Source organism: Andrena cerasifolii, chromosome 13, assembly GCF_050908995.1.
Source record: "Andrena cerasifolii isolate SP2316 chromosome 13, iyAndCera1_principal, whole genome shotgun sequence".
Lineage (NCBI taxonomy): Eukaryota > Metazoa > Arthropoda > Insecta > Hymenoptera > Andrenidae > Andrena > Andrena cerasifolii.
In genome coordinates, this window is record NC_135130.1 from 10,420,031 (window position 1) to 10,436,725 (window position 16,695).

At 45.7% G+C, this 16,695-nt stretch overlaps 1 protein-coding gene and 1 long non-coding RNA gene across 2 annotated transcripts in view; one reads left to right on the forward strand and one right to left on the reverse strand.

The window, feature by feature from the left end:
• The window catches only part of LOC143376065 (disintegrin and metalloproteinase domain-containing protein 10), a 118,147-nt gene that overhangs the window by 19,759 nt on the left and 81,693 nt on the right, over positions 1-16,695 (forward strand). The window lies entirely within an intron of this gene.
• LOC143376068 (uncharacterized) lies at positions 7,402-7,757 on the reverse strand. Its single transcript, XR_013087026.1, has 2 exons — positions 7,641-7,757; positions 7,402-7,602 (listed from the first exon to the last, which is right to left on the reverse strand). It is a non-coding gene; the product is annotated as an uncharacterized LOC143376068 (long non-coding RNA).

A 16,695-nucleotide genomic window follows, 5' to 3' on the forward strand; every position in this document is an offset into this window, starting at 1 on the left:
CTGTTAAATATCTCCTGTAATCGGAAAATTCTTTTAGATGTCGATTTATTGACAGCTTTCAGTTTCTGAGGCTTGCCTGCACTTCCGTAGACCTGTACTACTTGATTTCATTTATTTCCATGCTCGTTGACCTGCTCTACTTGATTATTTCTGACACTTTCCTTCAAATATGTAGCCAAAGACTTTTAAAATGCCTGGGAATAATACGTAACGCGTTGCCATTGTTTAATGATCATTCGGACTGGATAAGCATTAAAAGTTATGCTATTATGATCGATGATACCAATCAGTCTAGAATTTCCGGATTTTAATGAGGATGTTATGGATAACAGCGTCAGGAAATCGTGGGATGAGCTGTTAGCATTACTCGAGGGGCTCGTTAAATTAGGAATCACTGTAGGTACATCCAATTATATTCGGAATTTTTAATACAATAAGCTATTCATGCTCGAGTTCGGGAAAAGGATAAATGAACGCAAATTGTAAAATTGTCGTTCAATTTACCTGGCTAATTCCACTCGTCATCGTGATTCAATACAATCCCAATAGATCGCAAATACGATTTTCTAATTACACAGGTCGATCGAATTCCCTAAGTAGATCCCGACCAACACTGTTCAGACCAAAGCGGCTGATTACGGCCGGCGTTCCTATAGCGTTCGACTTTCTTCCTTTTGCTCCGCGTTTAATTCCTTAAGTAATCAATCCTCGGGGAAGCTCCCACATAAATTTCACTTCGGCACACAGCTTCACCTCGAGCTCTTTACAAAAAATCGAAAACACCCTCGACTGCAGTTCTCAACCTGAGCTCGCGGAGCATTTTTCAGGCTAGCAGACTGATTTAATCGGCGCGTCGCGGGTGGAGATTGCGGGGAGGGTGGCCGGACAGTAGCAGGGAGTATTCTCAATTACGTTTCTCTAATTCCTCCCGACACGCCGGCATAGGCCGGGCGCAAGCGTTTCGCTTTTATCGCATGAGCGGGCCCGCTTATTTATCGATAGCTCGTAAAAGAGCGGCCGGCAAACGACTCATAAACGAGCCTCCAATAAAACTGGGAAGCTCCCACGTCGCATCCCACCCCTCGAGGCGGGCCGTTAGCCAGAAATTTCCAAGCCCTCGCTCTCGTAAATTTCGTCCATGAATTTTTACGATCTAACGGATATGCATCACGTTCGATCGACGACTCGCGCGGGGGGCGAAGCAGCCTTCGAGGGTGCAGAACGATTTCTTTTAATCCCGCGGAAGAATTTTCAGTCGATGACTGACGTCTCGCCCTTGCACCCCGTTTTGCAATCGATATTGTAAATCCGGCGGCGCCCTATCAGACGCGCCAGACCGCAGTCGAGTCACAAACGGCGGTGGCTGGAGCAACAATTAAATACACCCGCGCCATCGAATGGTAATTGAAATTTGTACATTGTTATCGGTTTGTCGCGTGGTTGGTCGTTAACCAAGGCAGCGCGCGAAAGCCCGCGTTTGATGGGCCGCAGGAATTGGACAGTCGCGCCCCGGCGAATTCATTGCTGCATTATTTTATTACGCGGTGTAATGCCGGGAAAATTGGCGCGAGATTGATGGTGTCCCGTGTTCCCGTCAGACGCAAAATTTACCGATACCAGTCACTCCACGTCGGTCATAAATACACATTAACCCTGATCCCTGCTGGACCATTTTTCACTTACCGAGGAGGGCCGCGGGCATTCACAGAGCAGATGAAAAGAATGAAGTGCATCCTCCTTTTTTGTTTGTACGTCTGTGTAGGCAGCAATCCATGCTGTGTGCTACGTATTTCCAGGGGGACAGCCTCTTCCGCGCTTTCATTCCTTTGACGTAAGTGATATGGGTCGATGATGGATCAGCCGCGGCGAAGCCCGACCCATTCAGCATCCTCGATCAATGTAGAAGACGGTGTAACGTCGCTTAATGGATGTAAGAGGCATTTGTCTGTCAATTCAAAGCCCCTTTGAAGGCTCTAACACCCGCGGCACCAAAGTATTGTGAGGCAACTTGGGAAGCGTGTAATCTCGAAGCTTTTAATCGTCCTCGGACCTTAAACATTCATTCCATTACACGCGCATTAACGCCCGAAGGAAATACCCTTCTGAAGAAGCACTGCCTACCAACTGCTCTCTGCCAACTGCAAGTAGTGCAAGTCGGCGATACGTCAGACCGTGGAATGTTTCTCCTGCTCCCCATCACCAAACGATTCACCGTTCTCCTCCGCTCGGCGGTGTGTCTTAAAAACACTGAAGGTGGATCCGCGTTGCAGAGCAGAGAGCCAGCATGCGAGCGATAATTGCCTCGCCGTATCCAGTTACAAAGAAAAGCGATCTCGCTAGCACGTTTGCGTTCCTTGCATCGATACTTACCCCCGTTCCCGAGTCGAAGTCGGCTAATTCAACCCTGGGGTCGGATACTCTTTCGCCCCGGAATGAATCTAATCCCGCCGCCCCCATTAGTCCTGAACGAGCGATCGTTTTTTGTTACGCTCGAGCGGCGTAGCAGGTTGCGCGCGTGGACCGTCCGGATTTTCAGACGTCGCAGTCAGAGTAGAAAACTTTACGGAAATGGAAAAAGTCTTGAAGATCCCTCCTCGTCCTCCCTCGGTCACGGTGCCTGGGAAACGGTGGGGGTTATTCTTGCTTCTCTCAGGCGGACCGGCAAAAAGTCGATACGCTACTGCGGCGGATTTTCAACCCGGGGGGGTGACTTCCGCGGGGAGGTGGTCAGATACGATCCACGGTGGACCGAGCGGACGCTGCGAGAGCTCGGAGCCTTTGTCAGCATGTGGCTCGATCTGGAATATGGGTATCGTGGTTGTCCGAGAGCGAGCCGACATTCTATTCGAGTGGCGATTGTTCTACGAGTTATTAATGGTGGTCAGATTCGTGTAGCAGGGGTCATAACAGAACAGATTACTTTCGACAATTATTGATTTCGGATTTCGCGATGAAGTTTGTAGGGGAGACCGGGGCTAAAGGTTCCGGGGGTAAGTTGTTCCGACGGCTCTATCTTCAAAATAAAAAGAGCGTTGTACTTTAAATTATTTTTTCCGTGTGAGTTGATCACGCTACTCTGTCGCCCACTTTAATAGCGTCCGCGACAGCGAATTGTGTGGTTGTAAGCAAGGACCTATTAGTCGCGTACCAGATAAGTAAAAATTTTTCTATCATTACTTTTTGGTCTATTTCAATTATTTAACGTCGATATTATAGATTGAATCGTTCTTATGGATCAAATGACATTTAAGAACATGGTGTAATAGTGTTTATCGTTTGAATACATGTATAAGCAGAATAGTCTTTGAAATTGCTACATGTGTCGGTAGGGGCTAGTTGTTACCGTGCCTTGGGGCACGTTGTTACCGTAAAAACTTGCCCTGCCGCAAATAGGTCTGTGAAGATAGCACCCCCAAATTCGATTTTTTAAAAAAACTCAACGGCATTCGTTTGTTCATCGTATGCCCATGTTTTCCCATAAAAAAATTTCGTTTGCCCACCCTTCAAAAAAAAATTATGGCAAAAAAAAATTTTCATCAGCACCCCCATGAAAACGTTTTAATGATTTATCGGTGGGAAATGATTGTCCTTCGTTTGCCCACGTTTGCCCATAAAAAATTTTTTTTTGCCCACCCTCCAAAAAAAGTTATGAACAAAATAAAAAATTTGTCTTCATCACCCATCATGAATGTATTTCAATTTTTTAATAGAAGGATACGAATGTACCCGACCTGGCCACGTTTGCCCACTCTCAGATTTCATTTGCCCACCCTCCAGAATTTAAATAAAAAATAAAAACCTCGAAAAGAAGGGTACAGGTGAAGCGATCGCGTTAAAGTTCGATTTTTCTGGAAAATATTATCGAAATCGTTCTTTCAACGATGCAGTTCATTAGTTTAGATGTAAAAGAGATTTGCCCATGCATTAATTTCGTATGCCCACCCTCCAGAATCGAATTATTAATAAAGATAGCCAAGAAGTGCGGTACCCGTTGAAGCGATCGCGTTAAAGTTCGATTTTTCTGGAAAATATTATCGAAATCGTTCTTTCAACGATGCAGTTCATTAGTTTAGATGTAGAAGAGATTTGCCCATGCATTAATTTCGTATGCCCACCCTCCAGAATCGAATTATTAATAAAGATAGCCAAGAAGTGCGTCGTTGGAAAGAATTCGAGACTATCGCAGACATCTGTTTACGTTTCGGCAGTGGCACTCGGCGCTGCTACCCTTTAGGGTATCAACGCTGCGTGTCGTCATCGAACGTGCCGAAACGTAAACAGATGTCTGCGATACCCTCGAATTCCTTCCAACGACGCACGAAAGTCAGTCGGTCTACAGAGTTCGGACGCAACTCTTGCGAGACCGTGCATTCATTTACGGTTCGTGAAGTAACTGTGAGATTATATTAATTTCCGTTGTGCGATATCATTGCGGTAATTAGTGAAAAATGACTAGAAAACCACTCTGGTGTTATTCTGCACATGCTGCAGATGTGTGAAAAGTGTGAAGTGTTCGATGAGCGATACAAATTGAAGTGTCGTTCGAATAAAGTGAGAAAGAAGTGTGTGCAACATTTCTTGGATAACATGTCACCAAACACCTTCAACCTTTACGGTAAGTACAATTGATTTTGATAATTCATTTGGGAAAAAACGAACGGAAAGGTATTCGGTTCAACGGGTACCGCACTTCTTGGCTATCTTTATTAATAATTCGATTCTGGAGGGTGGGCATACGAAATTAATGGATGGACAAATCTCTTCTACATCTGGACAAACGATATGCATCGTTGAAAGAACGATTTTGATAATATTTTCCAGAAAAATCGAACTTTAACGCGATCGCTTTAACGGGTACCGCACTTCTTGGCTATCTTCATTAATAATTCGATTCTGAAGGGTGGGCATACGAAATTAATGGATGGGCAAATCTCTTCTACATCTAAACTAACGAATTGCACTGTTGAACGAACGATTTTGATAATATTTTCGAGAATAATCGAACTTTAACGCGATCGCTTCATCTATACCCATGTTTTCGCGGTTTTTATTTTTTATTTAAATTCTGGAGGGTGGGCAAATGAAATCTGAGAGTGGGCAAACGTGGCCAGATCGGGTATATTCGTATCCTTCTATTAAAAAATTGAAATGCATTCATGATGGGTGATGAAGACAAATTTTTTATTTTGTTCATAACTTTTTTTTTAAGGGTGGGCATAAAAAAAAAATTTATGGGCAAACGTGGGCAAACGATGGACAAACGAATGCCGTTGAGTTTTTCCAAAAATTCGAATTTGGGGGTGCTATCGTCACAGACCTACCGCAAATGTATAAATTGTTTCCGCTGTGCTTTAAGATGCGAACATATGAATGAAAGGCGGAAAGGGACACGACTTCGATCGAAGTTATGCGTAAAGATAAATAAAAACTGTCGCTTTTGGTTTTCTTTTAAAGATAATACATTTTTGTTGGTCCGAACCTTCATAAATAACCATTATTAATAAAATTCTGCTTTACTTCATTAGAAAATGAAATATTTCATTAAAAGGCAACTCTTATATCATAGTAACAACTTACCCCAATGCGATAACAACTTGCCCCATATAGGGGTAAGAAGTTCCGCTTCGATCAGCCACAAATAAATTACTTTCTATGGGAAACCTATTATAATATATTAAACACAAGCTTAAAATCAGAAGATATAATAAATTTAACAAGAAATTAGTCAATAGTGAAGAGAATAACTACATTATTTTCCAATCATTTTTATGGTTTATCGAAATCGGAACTTTTAACCCCGGCCTCCCCTACAGTTTCAGCCTCAGTCGCCGTAACCTTAAGCCGGCTCCACATTTCCGGCATACTTTACGGTTTTATCTGTGCAAATACGTTAGTGACCAACTTGTGCAAACCTCTCGAGGCTCGCACTGGCCTCCACACCGCCAACTTTTTCTACAAACTTGAACGTACTAACAAAGTGCGCGGTCAGGCGGCAGTGGAGAATGGCCCGCGTCATTACCCGTACAGCACACTCCTTTCCCCGAAGCTTGCAGGAAGGTTCTATGGGGGTTGCCGTGGAATGTTCCCCGGTGCGGACATAGGAACCTTCCTGGAACATTCCAGCAATGTTGCGGTGGAACGTTGCACATGGAACCTTCCTGCAAACTTCAGGGAACGTTCTGGACATTCTCTGGCAATGGTCACGCAACTTTTCGGACATTTTACAACAAAGGTCCCGCACTAAGCAGGGCTCGAGAACTGTTATAATATCGATTTCAGTTCTCCAAACGGTTATATAGAACCTTTATTCTGAATAACTATTATGAAGAACCGAAATTTCCAACTATTATCTGTTTCGGTTACGGTTCCTATTTCCCTCTTCATATCGTATCCATAACCGTTATTTTTTCTGTACTATATCGGTTTCGAAACGGTTCCAGAATCGATTCTTGTATCGACTTTTCCCTAATTGACATCAATAATAATTATTGTAGGTGCAGATTACTGTATATGTGTATATTTTTTTACAAAATTCTTATGGAAAAAGGAGAAACATTTATACATACCATTGATTTCTTAAATAAATCAGCTACACATTTTTTACATTCACACACACTATATTATTCAGAGTACAAAGTTAACATTTTCTCCTGTATATTAGGTTACGCTTTGTGTACACGATGCAAGCTCAATTGTTGTATGCTTTATGTAAACTATGGGAATATTCCCGTAATAATAATAATAATAATAATAATAATAATAATAATAATAATAAAAATAATAATAGTATTGGCTCTGGTGGAACTTCCCAAGCCCGCGTGGTGAAGCTCCAGGCGTTGTGTGAAGTCACTCACGTGCGACGTGACAGGTTGCAAAGCCAAAGCACGTAAGAAAGCACAAGCGCAAATAGTTAGAGCGTGATTACTTATTAATTGCTTTTAAGTAATAAAAATGGTTAGAACGTGTGTATTTTGTGGCGCAGGAGACCTGAGTGAATTGAATGAAGGTTTGACATATCACAGGTAAGTAGAACCCATGTATATATTATTTGTACGTTAAGTCGAACTTCTTAAAAAAAATATTTATGTTTGCTTCATTTACAAGATTTTCGTGGGTTACAGAACATGGGTCTAAGCCAGAATCATTTTGAAAAACACTGTTTTCAAGAAGCATCCCTACTATATTTGGACAATATAAATATTCTTGTGTTTTCTGTCACGCTATATAAGGACAGGATAAAAACAGATCGTTTCGCAAGTAATAGATATAAATTATTCAAATTAAGGAGCTTATTTTTAAGTTAAACTAATATAAAATATTTTATGCTTATTAACCAACCACAATTGTTTAATTATTTACATATATTTATTTGCTTTCTGTGCTACAAGCTTTTAATTTTCACACAATTTCCTTGTAAACATGCATATACTGTATAACTTTCATTTCAGCTTGCGTTCAATTATTCAAAGTAATGGTGATTGTTATCTTTTCACTGCTTCGCTTCAATGCACACGGTGATTGGCGTTACATGAATGCTGTTTTTAATGAGGCCATTTTTCATGACTAAAATAATTTATTAATGATCTTTTATAGATTCATTTACTGAAGAGGAGCTGCGGAAGCAATATTGCGATAATGACGTTGATGTTATTAAATAAATTAATAGAGGAGTCTGTGCCAGAGAAATATAGTTGGTACGGAAAATAGCAAAAACAATCATTGAGTACATTCAAACATACAGTAAAATTAGCAATGAGTATGTAAATTTATTATTGATCACATTTCAGTACTTAAAACTATAAAATTGTAAAATGAATGCATGTATTATTCCATGTTCATTACACGCTGCATGCAGTACATTTTAAGTAAAGTGGGTAGAAGAGCCTGGAACTCCACATACGCGGACTTCGCAAGTTCCACCAGTGCCAATACTATTATTTTTATTAAAATATATGAATATTTAATTGTCAATATTTATTGTATTTTAATCAATTTCCCTTACATTTTCTATCCTTTCTGTAATGTTTTGCGGAAACAACATCGCTGTAAAATCTGCGAACAGTTCCGTGACCATTGCCAGAGAATGTCCCGAACGTTCCGTGACCATTGCCAGAGAATGTCCGGAACATTTCGTGGAATGTTCCACAGGAGCGGACATAGGATCCTTCCTGCAATGGAGTGTGCTGTATGGGTATGCTTGCGAGTTTGGGCAGGAATTAAACAGTGGTGTAATCCGGTGCTGTCGTTCTTAAACGTGGCTACATTTTGTACCATTCAAAGGATGGCTTGTTTAAACTTTTCATCCCTGGTAAATATTTTAAAGGGGCTGCCGCGCCTTGAATTAAGACAAATGTCACCGTCTGGACTATTAATTAAACAATCCAGCTTCTTTCTTTGGCCAGAGTTCCGGCCGTTTTCCACTCAGTAAAGGGAGAAAGGACACTTCGCTTTTCACCGGTTTCCAAGGGGGTAAATACGTGATTAACGAACAGCCGGGGGAAAAAGAAGCCCGATAGACAGAACGATTGTGGCGCAACGCTGTCGTTATCTCGCGTTTTTTCTGTCGTCAAGAGATCTCCAGCTCCGTCTCCCCTCGCCCCTCATTTCCATTCCTTTTCACCCTTATCCGTGGCTCTCCGAGGAGAGCGGACAAAGGGTGGGCGAAACGGGGGCAGAAGAAAAGGGGCGGAAAAAAAAAGGAGCGGAGAGGAAAGAGGCATTGTAACATCGAAAAGGGTGAAGTGAAAAAGCTCACGCTGTAAATTAGCAGCGATTCGTTGTTGGTGGACCAACGATCCCTTGTCGAGTGGAGCTCGGAGAGGATGAAGTGCGAGGGAGGCCGTTGGAGTGGCGGATAGAAAGGGAAGCAGAAGGTCATGAGGTAGAAAATATGGAGCGTGCAGCGGGAAATCCACGCGAAGAAAGGAAAGCGCGAAGAGGGGAAGAGAGGAGGGCAGGAAGCGAAAGAAACTTATGGGAAAGAGGTGTGGCGCCACTTCGGGGGAAAATTTGGAGGGAACGAGTTGCAGAAAAAAGGCAAGAAACCACCCATACAGCACACTCCGTTGCCCGAAGCTCGCAGGAAGGTTCCATGGGGGTTGCCGTGGAATGTTTCCCCGGTGCGGACATGGGAAACTTCCTGGAAAATTGCAGCAATGTTGCGGTGAGAATGTCCGGAACGTTCTATGAAGCTTGCAGGAAGGTTCCATGTGCGTTGCCGTGGAATGTTCCACAGGAGCGGACATAGGAACCTTCCTGCAATGGAGTGTGCTGTATGGGAAGGCGTAAAGGGAACGTTAGAAAAGGAGCGCGAGTTGGGCTGGGTGCCACTGGACGCCACGGAGGGAAAGGAAATTAGGAAGCGAATAAAGGGAGAAAATAAAAGGAGAGAAGAGCGGAGGCAGGGAAAAAGGAAAGGTGCGCGGCGGGGCGGGGCAGCGAGACGAGGCGGAAAGTAATGAAAAGAGAGCGAGAACGGGCTCGAGGGGGTGGCGGCAATGAGAGAAAATCGAGGCGTTCTGCAAACATCCACGCCGAAAAGAGCGGAGCGGCGGTCTGGGCCCGTGTGTAATTGCAGCGAGAAAGTGACCCACCAAATCGGGGACACGGTACGTGACACACGAAAAATTGGATAATGCGAATTGGCGGTAACAACCCCTCGGTTAGGGGACGGGGCGGCGAGCGGCAGGGTCGGATAAAATTGCCAGCAACGATGTGTACGTGTCCGAGGACGGGCAGGTGCAGGGAGGATGAGCGACGACGAAATAGCACGCCGATTGCGTTGTAACGGCCCGGGGAAAAATGCTGCTGTTAATGTATATCATTGCTGACGCGGCGGGACATTATTTTTCGAAATATTTCGCGTCCCATCTGCGACCCTCGATCGTACATCCTGCGAGCGACACCTCGCGTCACGGGCAAGTGCACCGCGGGCAATTGATAATTCCTACTCGCGCCTGTCCCATTTCGCGTGATACATCCAACTTCGGACTTGAGAAGAAGCACTCCTACAATTCTCGTTTAAGGAACCGACCCTGGCAGTAATTGCCCCTCCACCCCGATGGAATAAAATTTGCTGGAATTATGGTGCTTTCAGCATGGAAATTCATTAGACGGCGCTTCAATTTTTTAGGCGACAAGTTGCTCCTTTTGCTTCTCGTAACGGTGTTAAGTTGCTCGGAAAATTTGCAATTCTATTATAATCCTTCTTTGCCCCTCCTAGCGACGTAGTTACGGGCGACTGAGGCAGGGTGGTTGAGAACCGATGCTCCGGGTTCCAACGCGAATCCTCCGCACGGTAATTCAACTCCGATACCCTAGCATTGCAAGATTCCCTGCAATTCGTTAATGCTCCGCCGAAGAAAAAGCTCCGAGGCGATAATCCTGGAGGAACGTTTGCCCGCTTCCTCCGCGCCTGTGTGCACTGATTATTGTTAAGTGTTCACGAACACTGGCGGCCCGATCGGGTGCTTGCTTACGGTTGGTAATTATGAGAAGTTGCTGCCCTTTGATCGAAGCGAATCGGTGTACTTTATTGACAAGCCTAATACTCTAACATTCCCATTGGGGGATTGCAAGCTGAATTTCCCTATAGGGGAATAATAAATCTTCTCCCGGGTTTATTCGTGGCTCCGTGGTTCCACGAGAAACACTTTTAAAAATTGCGCTCAATAATTCAGACTCCTTCCTTCCTGGGTTGATAAAGGGGTCGGGTGAAACGGTAAAGAACTGCTTTCAGTATAATTTGTTAAAATTATTTCAGCGATCCTTCTCCCCGAATTGCCGCGGAATTTTAACAGCCGGAAGGTTCGACGATTGAAACGAACCCTCCAGTAATAACAGCTGGTATCCAGAGCGGGATCATCGCTTCACTTTATTAACAAAATGTTAGGATTTCGATTGGAGGGCAAATATGACTGGCGCTCGTTTGCTTCAGCACACACCGGGTTCTCTTTTCTTCAGAAATCGTTTCCACGTTCGTGGGAATGCTCCGAAACGTCCAAAGGATCGAATTAATCAATGTCGCAATATCTGGCAATTTATCCCGCGACATCAGCGTGATAATTTCAACTCAGACGATCCGAAACTCTGATTAAACTGTAATTGTCTCGCATTATCAAAAGTGGGCCACAACGACTGCGATATTTCTCGCTGTATCACTTCCGCTCGCGGTGATAAATAGCGCTTTTACGATCTCTCACTTCGTTTATTGCAGCTGTTTCGTTTAATGCCACGTAAAATGCTGCTTTCATATGGGCTGTCACGGTGAACAGTCGAACTCCTGAAAGCTCACTCTGCATAGAGATGGGAAAAGCTGTCGTCGAACTTGCCGTTAATTATAAACAATTTTCCGTGGCCCGACACGTTATGCAGTATTCCCACGTAACGCCAGTTCGGGAACAGAAAGCTGGACAGGTCGATTTCATTGATTAATGATGTTTCAAAAACAGCCAGGGGTGAGCGAAGGCTTTAATTATATTATCCATTAAAATTAGGTCGATTGTAATGGGCACGCGTGATACCGGGGAGAAAAACAAGCCGTTCGAAACACGGCTAGTTGCCATTGTGTGAAAGGCATACTTCCAATGTACACAGAGCCGAACCCCGCTGTGGCTGACCTGTAACGAGTTATTCCACTGCGCGTGATTCCAGTCGCGTTTGGCCAACAGCGGCCGGCTACAATGCAATCTGACAGTTGAGATTATATAGAATTGAAACAATCAATTTGTCGATAGCAAGGTAAATCGATGCCTTTTAGTTTACAATTCTGGGACAGAAGAATTTTCAATCACATCGCGCTAATAGCTTTCACCCGAGTGTCCAACTTATCGACGAATGTGATCTGCACAAATTGCTTCCATTTGTTTCCTCAACATTCATGCTAATCGACACTTCGATGAGTCCTCCTTTCCACTTTTCCATCGTACGACACACGAAAGCTGTTAATTGAATTCAGACGCGCTTAGCGCGCCCGGTACAAGTGGATAGAAGTGCGAAAGTAGATTGCCCGCAGTCACGCGCAAAAGCGGTTCCGCGGAAATGCAGCCGCGTATCTCACCTATTTTGTTGTATACTTTACTGCGCCGTAAGCTCAAAGATATGCGTATCAGACAGGATGAACTGTGCTCTTAAATTAAATATAACGCACACAACAATAAAGGCTCGACGATCGAATAAACTCGTCTTAATTACTTCAGCAATAAAGGAGCAATAAAGGAAACAAATGGCTGGCACTAGTACGTGGCAAGATTTATGGCGACATCAAATTACAAATGGCTAATAATTAACATGCGAAACATCGATAAAATACTGCAACCTGAATCACATTTCAACCGTTGGTATCGCTTTGCTTTCAGTTGCGCTGCGAATTTAACTTTTAGGGCCACTGTCTGACCATACACCGGCTCTTCTACTCGCAGTGGTACAACCTACGCTTTCCACTATAACCAGTCTTCTTCCCTGTAACTCTATATATTTGCCAACAGAAATGCTCGTTAAAAACAGAAGCGGTGAAATGTGAGCGCGTCGACGTTCACCTACGTGCTTCCATGATTCGTTCGTTCTCACAGAGTCAGGAACAGGGTCGACTATCGCCGTTATACTCCGCGAGCGATAGAGCTGATAGAAACACGTGCACCCCCCGCGAGAATTTGATCGACGTAGCGCCGCCTCCGGCGTAATTTTCATAACAGGGGGAGAGGGGGTGCTCGCGAGCGCCCGCGTAGCGGAATTTCGAAGCGCGAGGGTGGTTTCCAGCTGCCAGAAGAAAAGACGACGAAGACGTTAGACGCCTTTCAGCGGGGGTAAAATGGAAACTAATTGCTAGAAATTCTGCCGCGGTGTTACCAGCTCACCGCGCGAGCACACGGCAAGTTCATTACGCGTTTCCAACGCTTCGTTTTCTCTCCTCCTCTCCCCCCTGCCCCAGCGACGGATCCTCTTGCGCCAGATTTAATTCGTCGCCGCCGTTCGGGCGTTGGATTTCGCGCATTGTTCCAACGAGACACCGAGGGAGGCAGATTTCCCCGCGCCAGACGCAAGTATCACTGCGAAAGTGGATCTATAACACTCGAGTATCTTACGAGCAGGGGTGGGAGTAAGCGGGACCGCCGCGTGAGTGGGAATTCTATGTTCGTCTGATTTAATTCGGGGATTACGAGACGCCGAGCGAGCCGGCTTCCGTTGGGGGAACTTATTTCGTCACGCGGCACCCTCTTTGTGCTGCTTTTTTACCCTCCGGATAAACGAGCCTGTCGTTCTTGCGCATGACTCGCACGGAACTCGCTCGTCAAATATTGAGACTCGAAGGAACTCTTGCTCGCAGTGGGTGGTTACTCTCTCAATTCCCCTTCCTCCAATTACGGACAGAGATTTTGCAAGAATTTATGCACTTTTTCCATCCCTTTATAAAGCAGGCACCTCACATATTTTTGTAACAGAGCTTCGGGATACTGAAAGAAATTCACGAGCATCTGGGCATGTTCACTGAGCCTCAACAACCCCTTATGCAAAAGTTATCCTGATTTGGTAGTCGTGAAATATTGAGGTAACAACCGAAAAAACAGTCATCGTCCACCGCTGTGAATCTCCATTCGATAATACAACCGGAGGACCGATTTACCCTTGGCCAGCGCAACGTATTCCCTTTACAAATAAATGATTAGCCCGTTCTAGGCAGCTGGCTCACCCACGTACACGCTCGAACCACCCTTAAATATTTGATTGGTCTCCGAAGTTCTGGTCAACCGTTCGCGCGCAGCGCTTTGCCCTCCGAAGCGAAAAAAGAATAACCATCGGACGATTTTTACCCTTCGCCTACCCTCCACCCCTGGCGCTACCCATTTAGCACGGCGTTAATTCAGAATTCATGAAACACGTGACGGAGAGATCAGGATTCCATTTCCCTTCTGTTCTCCGTTAGCCGGTTCCACCAATCTCTTGCTCCCGCTACGCCTTCTTTGTTCCACCCCCACCAACCCCTGCCACCACCTGTCAGGATACCCTGGTTTTCGCGCGCGCAGGGTGCTCCGCGTCACGCGGAACCTATCTGGAGAGGAGAGGAGAGTAAATCCGTCGCGAGAAAATTGAAAAAATGCTCCCCGGAATAGGGTTGTTTGTCATTTTCTGCGTTGTTGATGTCCCAGCGTTGTAACTTCGTGACTGACCTCACAGATTCAAAAATAATTCTATAGATTATATTTCATTAAAAAATATCTTTTATTTACATATTATGAGTATCGTACGCTAAATATTTCCCAACTATACCTTCCATTTTGAGTTATAGACGCTACAGTTTACAGTTTACAGACTACAATTACATTGATTTTTGACGAGGTTGAAAATTTCAGTTCAGTTCGCGTTTTGGCGATTTCGGACCACTGTGCAGCGTCGCGCCGCGACATCTCTTGCTGGACGGTCCGGGGAATGGACCGTGGCAGGCGACGTTTAGCAAATCCGCCCCTCCTGTATCGTCGTCGTATCCGAGTTTCACACCTCGGACGTGCCCTTAGTTTCCATACGCGAATTTCCTCTCCCCCCCATTTGTCAGCGCGCTTGTAACGCTACTTATTTGTACACGTCCGCGTGCTCGTGTCCCGCGACGATAGAACGCAACCCGCGCTCCGAATTCGCCGGTCCGGGAATGATCGATTCTCGCAAGGGGGGGTCAGCTTGCTTCGACGAGACATTAGTCCTCGCGCTGCGTTTCCACGCGCGCCCCTTCCTACCTCGTGCCCGCCTCCGTTGCCGGATGTCGGGGCTGCTTTGTTGCACGGGCAGCTCGTTGCCAAACGTCTGTGCATGCCGTCGGTTCTCCGGCGAAATCGACTGGTGCCGAGCCTCGATATTACTCCGTCCGGAAAAGTAATTTACGACGTCGTTCGGATTTCATCTGGATGGTCTTGGAAATCGAACGATTCATGAAGCGAGATAAAAGCCGCCGCCCGGTTTCCCTATACACGGTTTTCTCTCTGTCAAGCCGGGCCGCGGCTGTCAGTCCCTCTGCCTCATACGCGCGCCTCTTTTTCCTCGCTCGAGATGCACCCGGCGAGTTTGCTGGAAATGGCAATCCCGGGGTGCATCCGACGCGGACCTCGGGCCAACTTGGAGCGATGTAATTGGGTTTGAAGCGAAAGACGAGGAAACTTCGGGAGACAGTTTCGCTTTGCAAGACAAAGAGGCAAGTTTAAAGCTTCTGTTGAAAGCAGTTTACACGCAGGATTCGCTGTTAAATGGGCTGGGTCTCTGGTCGTCAGAAGGTTCCCGGTGGCTTGTGGAGGGAGTGCATAAACTTCACCCCCCGGGCAACGTAAGGAAACCTTTCCCCTCGTTTCTCAACCAATGGCACTTTACCTTTAATTCGGCCACGCGCGTTCATAAATGTCCTCTCCATCGCGCCACTTTTGAAGCCATCTCTACAACAGTTGCTCTTTGAAAAGTGTCAGAAGAACCGAGCCCAGATAACCCGTGGACACGTCACTCAATGGCACGCGCGATATCCCCCGGAAATTTCGGATAAATCTGTCGGTGAGCGAGTCATCGACGGCCGCATGATATCTGCGCGTGCACGCGCCACAGAAATTCGGCATATCTATTCCACGCTCGAACGCGAAGTGCCTATCGTGGCGATTTTTTTTCCCCGGCCTCCGCCCTCGCAATCCTGCCGGCTGTCATAATTGCATTCGCCGATTGACGGGGATCGGGCGGATCGTATCGCGACGCTCCGGAGCCGCCCGAGAATCATTAATGGAATTTCGCCGGGCTTGCGTGTGTGATTCGAGGACAATAACGGTTACGGTTACGGTAATGGGCAACGATAACGGCTGGAGAAACATCGATGGCTCTATTTTTGCCGAGTTCACGACGCGAACGATATCGTTCTGCTACGCCCCATTCACGCGTCCGAACGCCAAATGGGAGACCGAGGATTAACCGGCCACGTAAAAATTGCAGTCAGACGGCCGCACTGTAAAACCGAGTTTATAGACTCGCGTCCTGATAAATGTTCGAAGATTAGAAGTCGCGAGGAATTTACTGCCGCGGTGCGAGTGACTGCGCGATTTCACCGACGTCAAATGCTTGCGCAGCAGATAGTTTAGTAACGCGCAGCGACATTGTAATATGCAGCTAATGGGAATATTCTTCCGTCCTTTGTATCCCAGCCGCTTTGCGGGAACTTCATTCCAGAGTGTTGCTGCACAATTTCTCCCCGTTTGTCTTTAAGCGGTGCTGATAACACCGAACGGTAGACGCGGTTTCTGTTACCCATTTTTCGGAGAGAGATGGAATTGTAATTCCGCGCGACGGGGATGCAAGGAATTGTTGCTGGCATTATACTTGCAGCACTTGAGCCCTCAAGATTCTGATTATCGTGCATTGTATCACCGTGCACGCTAGCCCGTGCAATAGTTAACAAGCGCAAACTTCCGCCATGTGCTACGGGAAATTAGAAATTGCCGTCTATCGGCAACTATGCGGGGCAACAGCTGCTAAATGCCGATATTAAATTAATACGGAGCTTAAACTAAACGCTGCAAGCAAATTACCCTTTTGTACCCTCCTATTAAATACTTCGTATTAAGACTTGACACTTGGCGGAATACTTTTGAGCTCCGCTGTCCGTTGACCGCGCCAGATCTTCGCTGGTTGATAACGCTGCTCCATATGCAAAAGGAGATAGCGAATCGCGCACGATTC